Here is a 12,500-nt window from a genome sequence, read left to right as displayed (position 1 = left end):
CCATGAAGCTTTCACACACTAGTTTTTCTTGTCACTGACAGACTGACCATACCATCTGGTGAAGGCATGCCCTATGAGCATGCACTATGCTAAGTCCCAACAGTCCATAGATTGTGCCATTATCATTAAGTAACTGGTAACTGTATTTGTTTACATTACTTTGCTTTGACCCTAAAAGACTTGATATTGAATATCTTTCTTCAGCATCATGTTGTCTTCTGTTTGTTCAACATAACATAGTATATAGATAGCATACAGCCAGTATTATTATTTCCTTCCAATGGAAATCTGGGTCATTTTTTTCTTGTTTTCATCTTTTAATTAAATCATTTATGTACAGTACTATAAAGCCTGATATACCTCCGTAATCTTTATTAATGTGACACAGTGGGATGATATTTGCACAGAATATCCATTCTTGGAGGCAGAGCTAAGGAGCCGTAGCAGGCAGTTCTGGCTCTCTCTCTTTCTGGAGACAGGAGCCTACTCAGTGGCTTTCACCAAATCTCCAGGGATTTTCTCTTTAGTTATTTTTCTCGTCACATAAGTAAGTTTGTTAAGAAGAATTCATAAGACCAATAGTGATAGCAGCAATGTTATCCATAGCTGCTAGTGAACATCAATAATTCCACATTTTGGAGTTGGAGGCAGGAGGAACCGGGTTTCTAGGTAGCCAGAGTCCCAAAGGGAGACCTTAATTGGCCATTCTTTCTACAGGTAACTAAGATTTCCATGTGTTGCCTATTGAAATAGATTTGGACAACAAACCGTGAGAAGTAAGACTAAAAAGAACTAAAAAAAAAAAAAGCCAACATGCACTAACTGTTTCAAATAATAAGCTGTTTTACTTTAACATGGGAATAAAATAAAATTTATTTCTATAGTATGTCCTAAAAATATTTGTTGTTCTTCAATAATGGTAGCTACTTTTAAGTTCAAAATTTATTCATAAACAAATAGTTATTTGTTAAAAGCTGACTTCAATATATATTACTATTACATTTTCTTTGTAATTATTTTAGTAAAACATGATTGAGCTTTGCCCTGAAACACTGAATTAAAAAAAATGTAATATAGCTGAGAATAGTGTTTCCAATTAAAAAAAAAACCATACCAGGTTAAAAAAATCACTTGATATTTTTTCTAAAGAATTTATAGATTATTCATGTGAAAAAAATGAGAATATATGTAAGTACTGTGTACTAGAATTTGAAATTTGAAAGATGTTCCCAATGCTAGCATAAATAAGGATCAGAAGTTAGGACAGGTAAAACATACTTAAAATTCTAAAGGAATAAAACTGTATTTAAACTCAGAAAATGCAAAATGAGAAACATGAAATAAAACACAATATGAAGACTCCATTTTGAGAGCATGGTCAATCCAAGAAAGCAAATTTAGGAATGTTGTGCATTATGACATTGACGTAGGTTTACAGTACCAATTAGCTATTTAGTTTAAATGTTTATAAAACCTTTTTTTCTCCTTGATGCCTGGGTTAAAATGCACTTCAGAATTTTAATACGTGACTCAACAATGCTACCAACACTGCCATGAAAAGGATCACTTATTTGTTACAAACTATGAGATCCTTGCATACCTATACCAGAGGCATAGTAAGTCCTCAAGAATGGGAGATCTGGTTAATCTGACCAAAATAATAACTCAGAAAAAAAAACAAAAAACAAAAGTAAACTCTTGAATATAGTATAGTGCTATTCAGAAATAAGTCTTCACTAAACTACTCAAAGGAATTATATAGAAAAAAATATTGGTGAATTACTTTTAAAAACGAATATATAAAAATATCTAAATATTCATGGATCTAGCTAAACATCGATCACGTGCAAACTCCAGAATCTGATGAGATACACACTGATAGAGAACGTCTGCATACTTAGCTCTCAATGCTTGTTAGAGGGTAGAAGCTACCGGACTTTGTAGTGAAACAATAAATTCATTTCTCTTAAATTTGTGTTATGAAAGCCGGGAGCCAGCTCAATGGTCATTACTAGAGTGTCTAGATTTAGTGTGAAATAGACATGTGTATCAAACATTACCTATAAAGGTTAGTTAGCATTTGGCTGATGTTTGTTCCATGCTTGTGACATGAATGAAGGAGCAAGTTAGCACAAGCATGAATGTAGATAGATCCAGGTGCCTATTTACAGCTACATTCTGGGGCTGTGCACATAACCTAGTGAATGAGCACAGCATAAAAAACAGCAGGGCACACTGTGGAGCCACTTCCCTGGAAATAGAGGCCACTTCAGTGGTTTGATAAGAGCGTGATTCTAATCATCAGGATGTCAACAGAAGAACTGCATGCAATAGTGTAGAACCCACAACAGGAAAGACAGGAAACAAAGGAATTTACAATAGGTGGGGGTGCCTGGGAGAAGAAGGGGAGATGCCAGTAAACAGAACTGGGCAAGACTAGTAGAGTCTTTTTTTTTTCTCCTTTTTTATTAGGTATTTTCCTCATTTACATTTCCAATGCTATCCCAAAAGCCCCCCATACCCACCCCCCAATCCCCTACCCACCCACTTCCCCCTTTTGGCCCTGGCATTCCCCTGTAAGGGGCATATAAAGTTTGCAAATCCAAAGGGCCTCTCTTTCCAGTGATGGCCGACTAGGCCATCTTTTGATACATATGCAGCTAGAGACAAGAGCTCCGGGGTACTGGTTAGTTCATATTGTTGTTCCACCCATAGGGTTGCAGTTCCCTTTAGCTCCTTGGGTACTTTCTCTAGCTCCTCCATTGGGGGCTGTGTGACCCATCCAATAGCTAACTGTGAGCATCCACTTCTGTGTTTGCTAGGCCCCGGCATAGTCTCTCAAGAGACAGCGATATCTGGGTCCTTTCAGCAAAATCTTACTAGTGTATGCAATGGTGTCAGTGTTTGGAAGCTGATTATGGGATGGATCCCTGGATATGGCAATCACTAGATGGTCCATCCTTTCTTCACAGCTCCAAATTTTGTCTCTGTAACTCCTTCCATGGGTGTTTTGTTCCCATTTCTAAGAAGGGCAAAGTGTCCACACTTTGGTCTTCGTTCTTCTTGAGTTTCATGCGTTTAGCAAATTGTATCTTATATCTTGGGTATCCTAAATTTCTGGGCTAATATCCACTTATCAGTGAGTACATATTGTGCAGTTCCTTTGTGATTGGGTTACCTCACTCAGGATGATGCCCTCCAGGTCCATCCATTTATCTTTGGAACAGAGAAACTTAGGCAAGCACCCAGCAGACCAGCCTCAATCTAAGTGGTACCCAAGAATGAAACACCATTTGGAGAAGCCTAGAGGAGAGTTTGAAGTCAAGGTTTTCTAACTGATGCCTGTGGTTCTTCCATGTATCCCTAAGGCCTGTCCAGTCATGCCAAATGGACCAGAATTTATTCTTCTTAATGTATCTCATGAAATTGTTATGAACTAAGGAGGGTTTCCAAAAACATGAATCTAAAAGTATTAATCCAATTAATTCTAACCCAATTTAACCAACTCATCCAACTAACTGAACTTGTAATTTTAAATGTGACTGTACGACTTTCTGAACATTAATATTGAAAATAAAAGCATCTCAGCGTCAAAGATAAACACGGCTCCTCAAAATATAGCAGTAAGTTGCATTTGATTGATTTTATATCATGCCTATTATGGCCATTTAAGAAAGGTTTTGCTTCCTTATTGCTTAACTCTCTTAATATTAATGCACTTGTAAATCCTTTGCTACAATACAGAAAAGCCCAGTGCAATTTAGCTTTGCCATCACAGATGCATAAGATTGGATGAGATGTGATATCCACATGAAGTCTTGCTTATCCAATTAGATGAAATAATGATTTTATTAGGGAATATTTAAGAGTAAACCCAAAATTACAGCCATGAAATTTCACAAATGCATCATACTTGTGTTGATGGTTTGTTACTAACTGAAAGATACACATCCAATATTATAATGGTTGTAAGTAGAGATTCAGATTAATGTTCTTTTACTTCAATTTTTAAAAAAAAGGACAGAATTTTTTTCTGATTACATAATTTTATGTAAACGCTGCCCAGGAGAAATTAAACATATAAATATCCCACTGTGTCCCTTATTTCGCACTGCAATGAACGGTTTCAAAAGTAACTTTCCTTAGAGTTGAGTTCTTTCAATTTCCTGATACTTGCCAAAACTACACACACACACACACACACACACACACACACACACACACACACACACACACAAATTAGTAGATAAAGGAAGAAGGAGGAGAAATGAGAAGCAAGTGTGTGCCTGTCAACAAGTTCTCTCACAATCAAGATCAATAAACAAAACCATAAGCCTGCAGAAGGAGCCCTCCCCTCCTCCAATTTATAGATGAGTAGAATCAATGCTTCAGAAAATTTCCCTGGAGGACGCAGGGTGGAATTTGAAACTGTAAAAGGAGCAATGAAAATGAGCGGAGCAGATGGAAGCTATTAAATCAGAATAACATTGCCTCTCACAGAGACACGAATCAAATGTCATGAACTTCGGTTATTGACAACACAGGCCGGCAGCAGTTGTCTTTGGACTTTAAAAATATATTTGAGGCAACGCTGCACTATAAATAGTCATAAATTCTGCCTCAGCAAAGTTTCATGCACCTGGTAGGTACATAATAAAGGTTTTTTTTAAAATGAAGTTTATTCTAATTTTATTAGACTCCTGTGTCTACACATGTTGAAAAAGAAAGATTGACAAGAGAGTCACTATACATTTCTGTCGTAAACTCTCAGAAATCCTCAAATAGGAAATGTTTAAGATACATAAATTATCTATGTGAACTCATTCCCATAAATTAAAATGAAAGCCTTTGATGCTTCAAGGTATTCCTTATATTTTTAATGCAATCTCCAGCAACTCTTATATTCTATCAGACACAGTCAAAAGTTCTTCACAAATGCTTCCCACCTGGATTCTTTCCTTGACCCCCCCCCCCCATATCCTGGATGGAGACTTTTAATGCCTTATGAAGGCAAATATTGAGGAATTTGCAAATGAGCTTTTTCAAATGGAGCTCAGGGGTCTGCAGGTCATGTTGATGTACCTGCTTGGTCTCTTTCAACTATCATGTGTTTCTCTTGATCTCCACAAGCCCAGCTGTTGGTGCACATGTGAGCACAGATGAAGGTCAATCAAATGCTTGCCTGACATCTTTCTTGGTTGACTTTTTCCAATGGATATTGAGTGAATATCATTGTAAACATTTTCTAGAAAAACCCTGTATATTTACCAATGTCCTACTATTTTTATAGTTCATCGTTTACTTTTAATGTTTTCTAGACCATCATACTAAGAATGTAGAAATGACACCACAGAATTCTGAAATTAAATTTCTTGATAAAGGAAGAGAAAGTGAATGGAAAGGTGATGAGAAGACTGGAGACTGAGATAGGAAAAGGCTATCGCATTGCCTCATTGGTTTTAATTAAAGTTAACATCTTCAAATAGAGACTTTGACTCTCTTTTGCTTTGACTCTCTTTAAACACATGAGACTGTTTAAAGGAAATGACTCATGCTTAATTATCTCCAAGGTAAATTTTTGCACCTGCACACACACATACACACACACACACACACACACACACACACACACTAACTGGACTTTATTGCAACTCACAGCTTAGCAAGTGCTTCAGGTTCTGTGAAACTGTCAGGGATCTTAAAATTCTTTGTCACTCCAGATATTAAAAATGACTAAAGTCTAATCTGAAGCGACAGTATATTTTAAGTTATAGAAAGCATTCAGGTACTACTCAGGACTGAAACTCACTATCTTACTAATTTTATCCCCAACTTCTGTGAAAGTTGACTTCTTCCTATATTCTCTCTGTCCAGTGCTTTCCATAAGTGTTTGCTAGACATTTTGGTCATGGAAGACCAAGCTTAAACAGTCCTTCATTCCCTCTTATTGAAGTCACAAAGTCTTTATCTCTATTTGCATGTGGTCAGTGAATTTCCTAAATTGGTTCAATTTGCCTGCTAATCAATTAAGTTATAACTTTACATTTCCATGGAATACAGATTTCATGAAAACTTATCAAGGGGACACTAGGAAACTCATTGTCACCATTTTTAAATTTTGGGTCTTTTATGGTTATATAAGCTCATAATTTGATATAAAAGATGAAGTACATATTAGACTTACTTTTTCACCCAGGTTTCTATAATTTTTGTTCATTACCTTAATGTTTAAAGATTGATATAGTTTCAGATGTTCATATTGCTGAATATTGATACTCACCTTGTTAGACTTAGTAGGAGAAATACAGAAATTAATATTTGTGAAAAGATAAAGAATGACCTTAAAATTTAGGTTTGGGTTACATTACCTTTAAGCAACTTCCCTCCTTTATTCATTCATCAATATACAATTTCCTTGTGCCTTTGACTGCCATTCTTGTAATGACACTGTCAAAAGAAAAGAGTGCAAGGGACTGCCTATGTGATGATAGAGATATATGCAATGAAAAACAAGGATATCAGATCTACTCCAGGCATGAGGAGACAGTGTTCTTGGAGACAGATTAGCATAGATATCACAGAAGACTGACATGAGTCTTTACTGGCGTCCCCTGGTAGGAACTGTTTTAAGCAGGAAGGGCCAGCTATTCCAAGTCCTGCTGGTAAACTCAGAAAAAAAATCACTTTCCATAATCCTATCAGAGAGAGAGACAGAGACAGAGACAGAGACAGAGACAGAGACAGAGACAGAGACAGGCAGAGAGAGAAAGAGACAGAGACAGAGACAGAAAGAGAGACAAAGAAATACAGAGAATGAGACATAGGAAGAGACAGAGACACAGAAACAGACATAGGGATACATAGAGACAGAGAGATATACAGAGACAGAGAGAGAAACATAAAGACACAGAGAGAATGAGGCTTGTCATAGAGTAGGTTTCTGTGGACACAGTCTATCACTACAGGGAAGGCATTGTGGTAGGAAAAAGATAGATGATGGATGGATAAATAGATGACAGATAGATGATAGATATATAGATGATAGATAATAGATATATATGATAAATTGATAGATAGATAGATAGATAGATAGATAGATAGATAGATGATAGATGATAGACAATAGATAGATAATAGACTGATAGATGATAGATAGATGATAGGTAAGTGATAGATGATAGAAAGATGATAGATATATAGATGATAGATTGATAGATGATAGATGGATAGATAGATGATAAATGATGGATAAATGATAGATAGATAGATAGATAGATAGATAGATAGATAGATAGATAGATAAGAGATAGGCTGCTCATAAAGTAGGTTTCTGTGGATAAATTCAGTCTATCACTACAGGGAAGGTGATTGTGGTAGAGGCAGAGACAGAGTGGATGCTTCTGTCCTGCTCTCTTTCTGCCTACTTCCATTGTATCTATCCTGTGACCCCAGCCTACAGGATGGCACTTCCCATGTTCAGGATGAACTCTCCTCATTTCCCTCCTCTGGAAACACCCTTAAGTCAAGCCCAGAGGCATGTTACATAAGCACTTCAATTCCAATTAAGTTTACAATGAATATTACCTATCCACATTCGACCCTTTATCAACTCAACAGCCAAACATACACTTTTCAATCATAGCATTCTACACTTGGTCCTCAAAAACTCACAGGCAGCAATGTTATAAAATTCGATCAGTCTAACTCCTGGTCTTTAACAGCTCTGATACTGTTCATAGTAGAAACATTACTTCTAAGACTCAGACAAATGTGTTTGAACACCTATTCATTTAGTATTTGTGTGTGTATGAGAGAGGGGGGAGGGAGAGGGAGAGGGAGAGGGAGAAGGGAGAGGGAGAGGGAGAGGGAGAGGGAGAGGGAGAGGGAGAGGGAGAGGGAGAGGGAGAGGGAGAGGGAGAGGGAGAGGGAGAGGGAGAGGGAGAGAGAATATAATGCAGGACAACTTTTGGAAGTCAATTCTCTTCTAAGGATAGAACTCTAGTTGCCAGGCATAGCACCATTTGTCTTTACCTGTTAAGCCACCTTATCAGCCCAAGACAAACTATGAATTATGAGTCTCTATGCAGTAAAAAAATGGAACATACTTATTTCTCTGATACACAAAGTACAGAATAACTTCCCCTTCCCTAAATATAACAACATAAAAATAGCAAGTAGTATCTAGACTAAATCAAGATTGAAACTGAGCAGGCCAAACACAAGACATAGGTGTTTGGCATCTGGGACTTGCGGTGGCATCATCTGGATCTAAAAGACTTATGCAGTCCTCTCATTCAGTTCTGCTTGTGGCCTCTCTCTCAGTTCAGCTCCACCCCATAACCTCAGCTTCCCTCAGATAACCATTTCATGTGTTTGATATTTTTCTCACCGATGCTGAAAAATACATAAGAAAAAGGCATTCAGGTCTGCAGGAACACCTTGTTGTGGTCCTTATATTTATTGCTAAATCTACTTTTTGAATAAAGTCAGGATTAGTGTTTTTTAATAACTTCCAATAAATAAACTCTTAACGGATTTTACTGTTGTTACCATTGATATCCCATTTTCCCAGATTGTCGAATCTCAAACTTGCTTTTCTCCTCTAGAAGTAAATATCATCATAAATTATTTTAATTGCTTTATAATTTATAAAATTTCAACCAATCTCTATATAGTATTCTATTATAATTTTTCTTGGCTTTACAAAAGCAATGCTCCATGAGTATATTTCATCATAAGATGTAAATTAAGATTTTACAGTTTTTCAGCATCTAAGTTTTTATGTATCTAAGACTAATTCTTGTACATAGTACACTTTCATAATTGTTTGGCAAATTAGTAACTTTGTTCTTATTGTTTTGCATGTGTGGGATGATTTTTAAGAACTGAAGTGGTGAGGCCCTGTGTATGTGATTAGGTGAAGTTAACTAGACACTGACAAGAGGAATCCATAGAAATTACGATCCTTTTCAAGACCTTTGGAAACAATTACTGTGCTGAGTACATCCATGCTAGCTCCAACTCTTGGTTCTTTTGACTATCTTCAACTGGCAGTATAGTGATGTCAGTAACACTATATTCTGGCATAATTTACCTGATAGCTATGGAAAGTCAAGGTACTTGCATGTAATTATTGTATATTACGTTATCCTTTAATAAAATGTCTATTACTTTCTTTGTGGACTTTCAAGGGTTAAATTCATGAAAGTTCCCCCATAGATAGATAGATAGATAGATAGATAGATAGATAGATAGATAGATAGATAGATACACACGCATATATATGTACACATGCATAAATACATCTATAAATACACACATACATACCCAAGTATTGCCTATGATACACATATACATATATGTATATATATACATATATGTATATATATATTCATCATTTATATGCATACATTCATGAATGTTTACATAATATATATATACACACATGCATATACATATATATACACATACACATATATATACAAATAGACACATAGAAGCATACATATATACCTAGCCAGATATATGCATAATTTTTATTGAGTTAGGGTTTTGCTTAATAACACAGGCTGGCCAGGAATTTGATATACAAACCCAGCTAGCTTTGAACTCAGAGATCCTGCTTACCCAAAGGCCTGTGTGACCACTTCCAGCTCTTTGCACATTTCTATATTACTGTATGGTCAGCATCCTCTCTCTCTGTGCTTGGCGGTTACCATCAGCTTTTTTTTAAAATCAGTTATTCTTTGTACTTTTTGGGGAATTTCTTGATTTGTAAATATGCTGTTTTACTACAAAGTTCTAACATTCATTTTATTTAGTTCTTGAAATCTAGTTGGTCAAATATTTTTGTAATGGCAGTCTTTCATCTTTGTGGGCTTTAATGTATTTATTGTGTCTATGGTTTTATGTATATTATATCTCATATACATATCATCTATATAAAAATTAGACAGAAAATTTTAGTACAAAAGGCAGTGTGTCCAATCTGAGAAAACTAGAGTCGGGAGCAAAATAAGTTTACACAACTTTGGTTTCTGTGGTATTTTGAGAATTATATTGTCCTTCCTATGGCTATAGATTTATCATAAGATCTTTCCAAATGCAAATCACACAATGCTCTGCCCTGTTCAAAACCATCAATGGCATTTTTGACTCTATCTAAGACAGAATTAAAGCTCTGTCTCTGAGTCAATATGCAACTTGGTAGCTAAATTCCAGTCTCTGAGATAAGCTTTTGCCTTTAGTATCCTGTGTCTACCTTATATAGACATTTTAAGTCACCCGGAGCTTAAATGAGCTATACCATCTTTGAGTTGCACCCCTCTCTTCTGTTGTTCTAAAGTGGCAGCAATTCCAGACAAGGAATGAGCTCTACTTCAGTTCAAGGAAACATAATGATTATTATATTAGTATATATCATACTTTGGAGAGGAGGAGGAGGAGTGAGACTCTGTCATTAGTGACAGGTCTTTTGTGTCATAGTTTCCTCACTCGTTTGTGCAAACTTACTGCTGTACTAGCATGCAGTTGCTGAATGAATGAATGAATGAATGAATGAACGAGTGAGCACACAAACAAATGAGCACACAATAGTAAAAACAGTTCTTTGCTTTTTGTTTATTTGCCTGGTTGGTCTGTTTGGGGTTGTGTAAGACAGAGTCCTGCTTTTCACAACCTCACTAAGTAGCCTGGATTGGCCTAAGATTCACTATCTTCAGCCTTTGCAGTACTGGGATTGTGGGCTTATGCCACTATGCCTGGCTTGCTGTCTTTAGTAAGTTGATGAACTTCAATTCTATATGGTTATGGTCAAAACTAATCTTGTATTTTTTTTAAAGTCTTGATTGTAGTCTTAGTATTTTGAACACTTGGTGGATCTCAATATGATATTCAAATACATGTAACTATGTTTTTTTTTACATAGCTATGAACAATTCACATCTTTAATTAAAGACACATATCAAAGATGCAATACAATCTTAGGTCAGGGTTTTATTAATATTCTCACTACTGCGTTTACTAAGCTATTAGCTAAGCCAAGGACATGCATGCTTGAATTAGCAGAACTTATACTTCTGAATTTATTTAAATTTACATACATATTATTGTTTTACAGCACATATCACACACGCACACACACACACACACACACACATATTTCTTCTATGACATTTTCTTGAGAGTAGAATTGCCATCCCTTTTGAAATATTCCACAGAAACTAACTCCAACCAAATTTGGGGTGTGCCTGCAACATGCTTGCTGTAATCAATGGAGGCCGGCTTCTTTCAAATGCTTTGCAGCATTTGGGAGCCAGCTGAGCTCAAAGTACAGCTCCTTTTTTGAGACCACGGACTTTTTTATGATCAATACCAGCCTCGGGTTCCATGAGGTCAAGCCTGTGCCCTCTGCTGCAGCATAGCTGCTTCTAGGCCAGGTCACTTTCTTTGTGCTCTTAGCCTCTTGCTCTCACTGGGGATCACTGGGTTTTGGCTTTCAAGCTCTCTGTCCCCGGGACCCCAGAGTCATGGTCACAGCCACTTTTCAGCCTAGTCCTTTGGATTGCTCACCTGCCCACCCTTCCCTGCAGGGGGCTCTTTAGATACTGAGAGGGATTTGAGGACCAAAGCCTCTGCAGAGAGAAATCTCTTATTTCTTTTGACATCCTCACCGTTTAGCCCACTGGTCTCTGGATTCCTAACGAGTCTCCCTGTGTCAGGACCCAGAATGTTTGAAATTATGTAGACTCAGGGCATGGATGAAGTTCTTTTCTATCTATATGACCTACTTATAGTCTCAAGATGGCATGTAAAAATTAATGTGTCAAGCATAAACAGGCTTTGATACAAAATGAACTGTGCATAAGTGCCAGATGATGCTCTCTAGTCTCCGACGACTGTGGTTTTTATATACTGTAGTCTGGGCTTTATAGCTTCTGAATTAACTCAGTTATCTCTCATCTTCTCTCCTGTTTTCTTTGATTGCCTCACTTTGGGATGCATGGACTATGAAGTAAACAGCTTGGGCTGTGTGAAAGACATAAAGGTTACATCTCAAAATTAAGGACAGTCTTTCTTAACTCTGAGTACCTCTGCCTCAACCTGTGTTTTCTCCTCTTTCCATTCATTGTCAGACCTCATGCCTCAGTGCTTCCTGGAGATTCTGCATAGCTAACCACTAGTTTAGCTTCTCCTCATAGGGCTTTCCTCCAGAGCCTTCAGCTTCTCAGGCCAGAGGCACTGCTGTGTCTGTCTTTATCAATTGTAACCTAGGATCCTCAAGCCTGAGCCTTCATCTGTGGTGTGTGGAAGTCTTGGTGTGAGGCTGGTATATGTGGGCTGGTGGGAGACAGGGAAAAGATACCACCCTAGGTTTGTAGTCTCACTTGCAGAAATTATCGTTTCTCTGCATAAGAGAAGATGATTGTTCATTACACAGTAACCCAACAGATGATAGAAATTGGCATCCCACACATCAGATCCTCCTGTCTCCTTCTCTG

The 12,500-nt window shown here is 37.0% G+C and overlaps 1 long non-coding RNA gene across 4 annotated transcripts in view; it reads right to left on the bottom strand.

The window, feature by feature from the left end:
- Gm29260 overlaps positions 1-12,500 on the bottom strand; it is a 196,577-nt gene that overhangs the window by 175,588 nt on the left and 8,489 nt on the right. For 2 of the 4 annotated variants that reach the window (XR_003947784.1, XR_003947783.1), the window contains one exon: positions 6,369-6,447. The exons of the other annotated variants lie outside the window; for them this stretch is intronic. This is a non-coding gene — a long non-coding RNA (predicted gene 29260). The remainder of the gene's footprint in view (positions 1-6,368; positions 6,448-12,500) is intronic. 4 annotated transcript variants of the gene reach the window in all.

The sequence above is a fragment of the Mus musculus genome, chromosome 1, assembly GCF_000001635.26.
Source record: "Mus musculus strain C57BL/6J chromosome 1, GRCm38.p6 C57BL/6J".
Classification (NCBI taxonomy): domain Eukaryota; kingdom Metazoa; phylum Chordata; class Mammalia; order Rodentia; family Muridae; genus Mus; species Mus musculus.
Note: the sequence above shows the minus strand (reverse complement) of the source record. Positions and strands in the feature narration are given on the sequence as shown.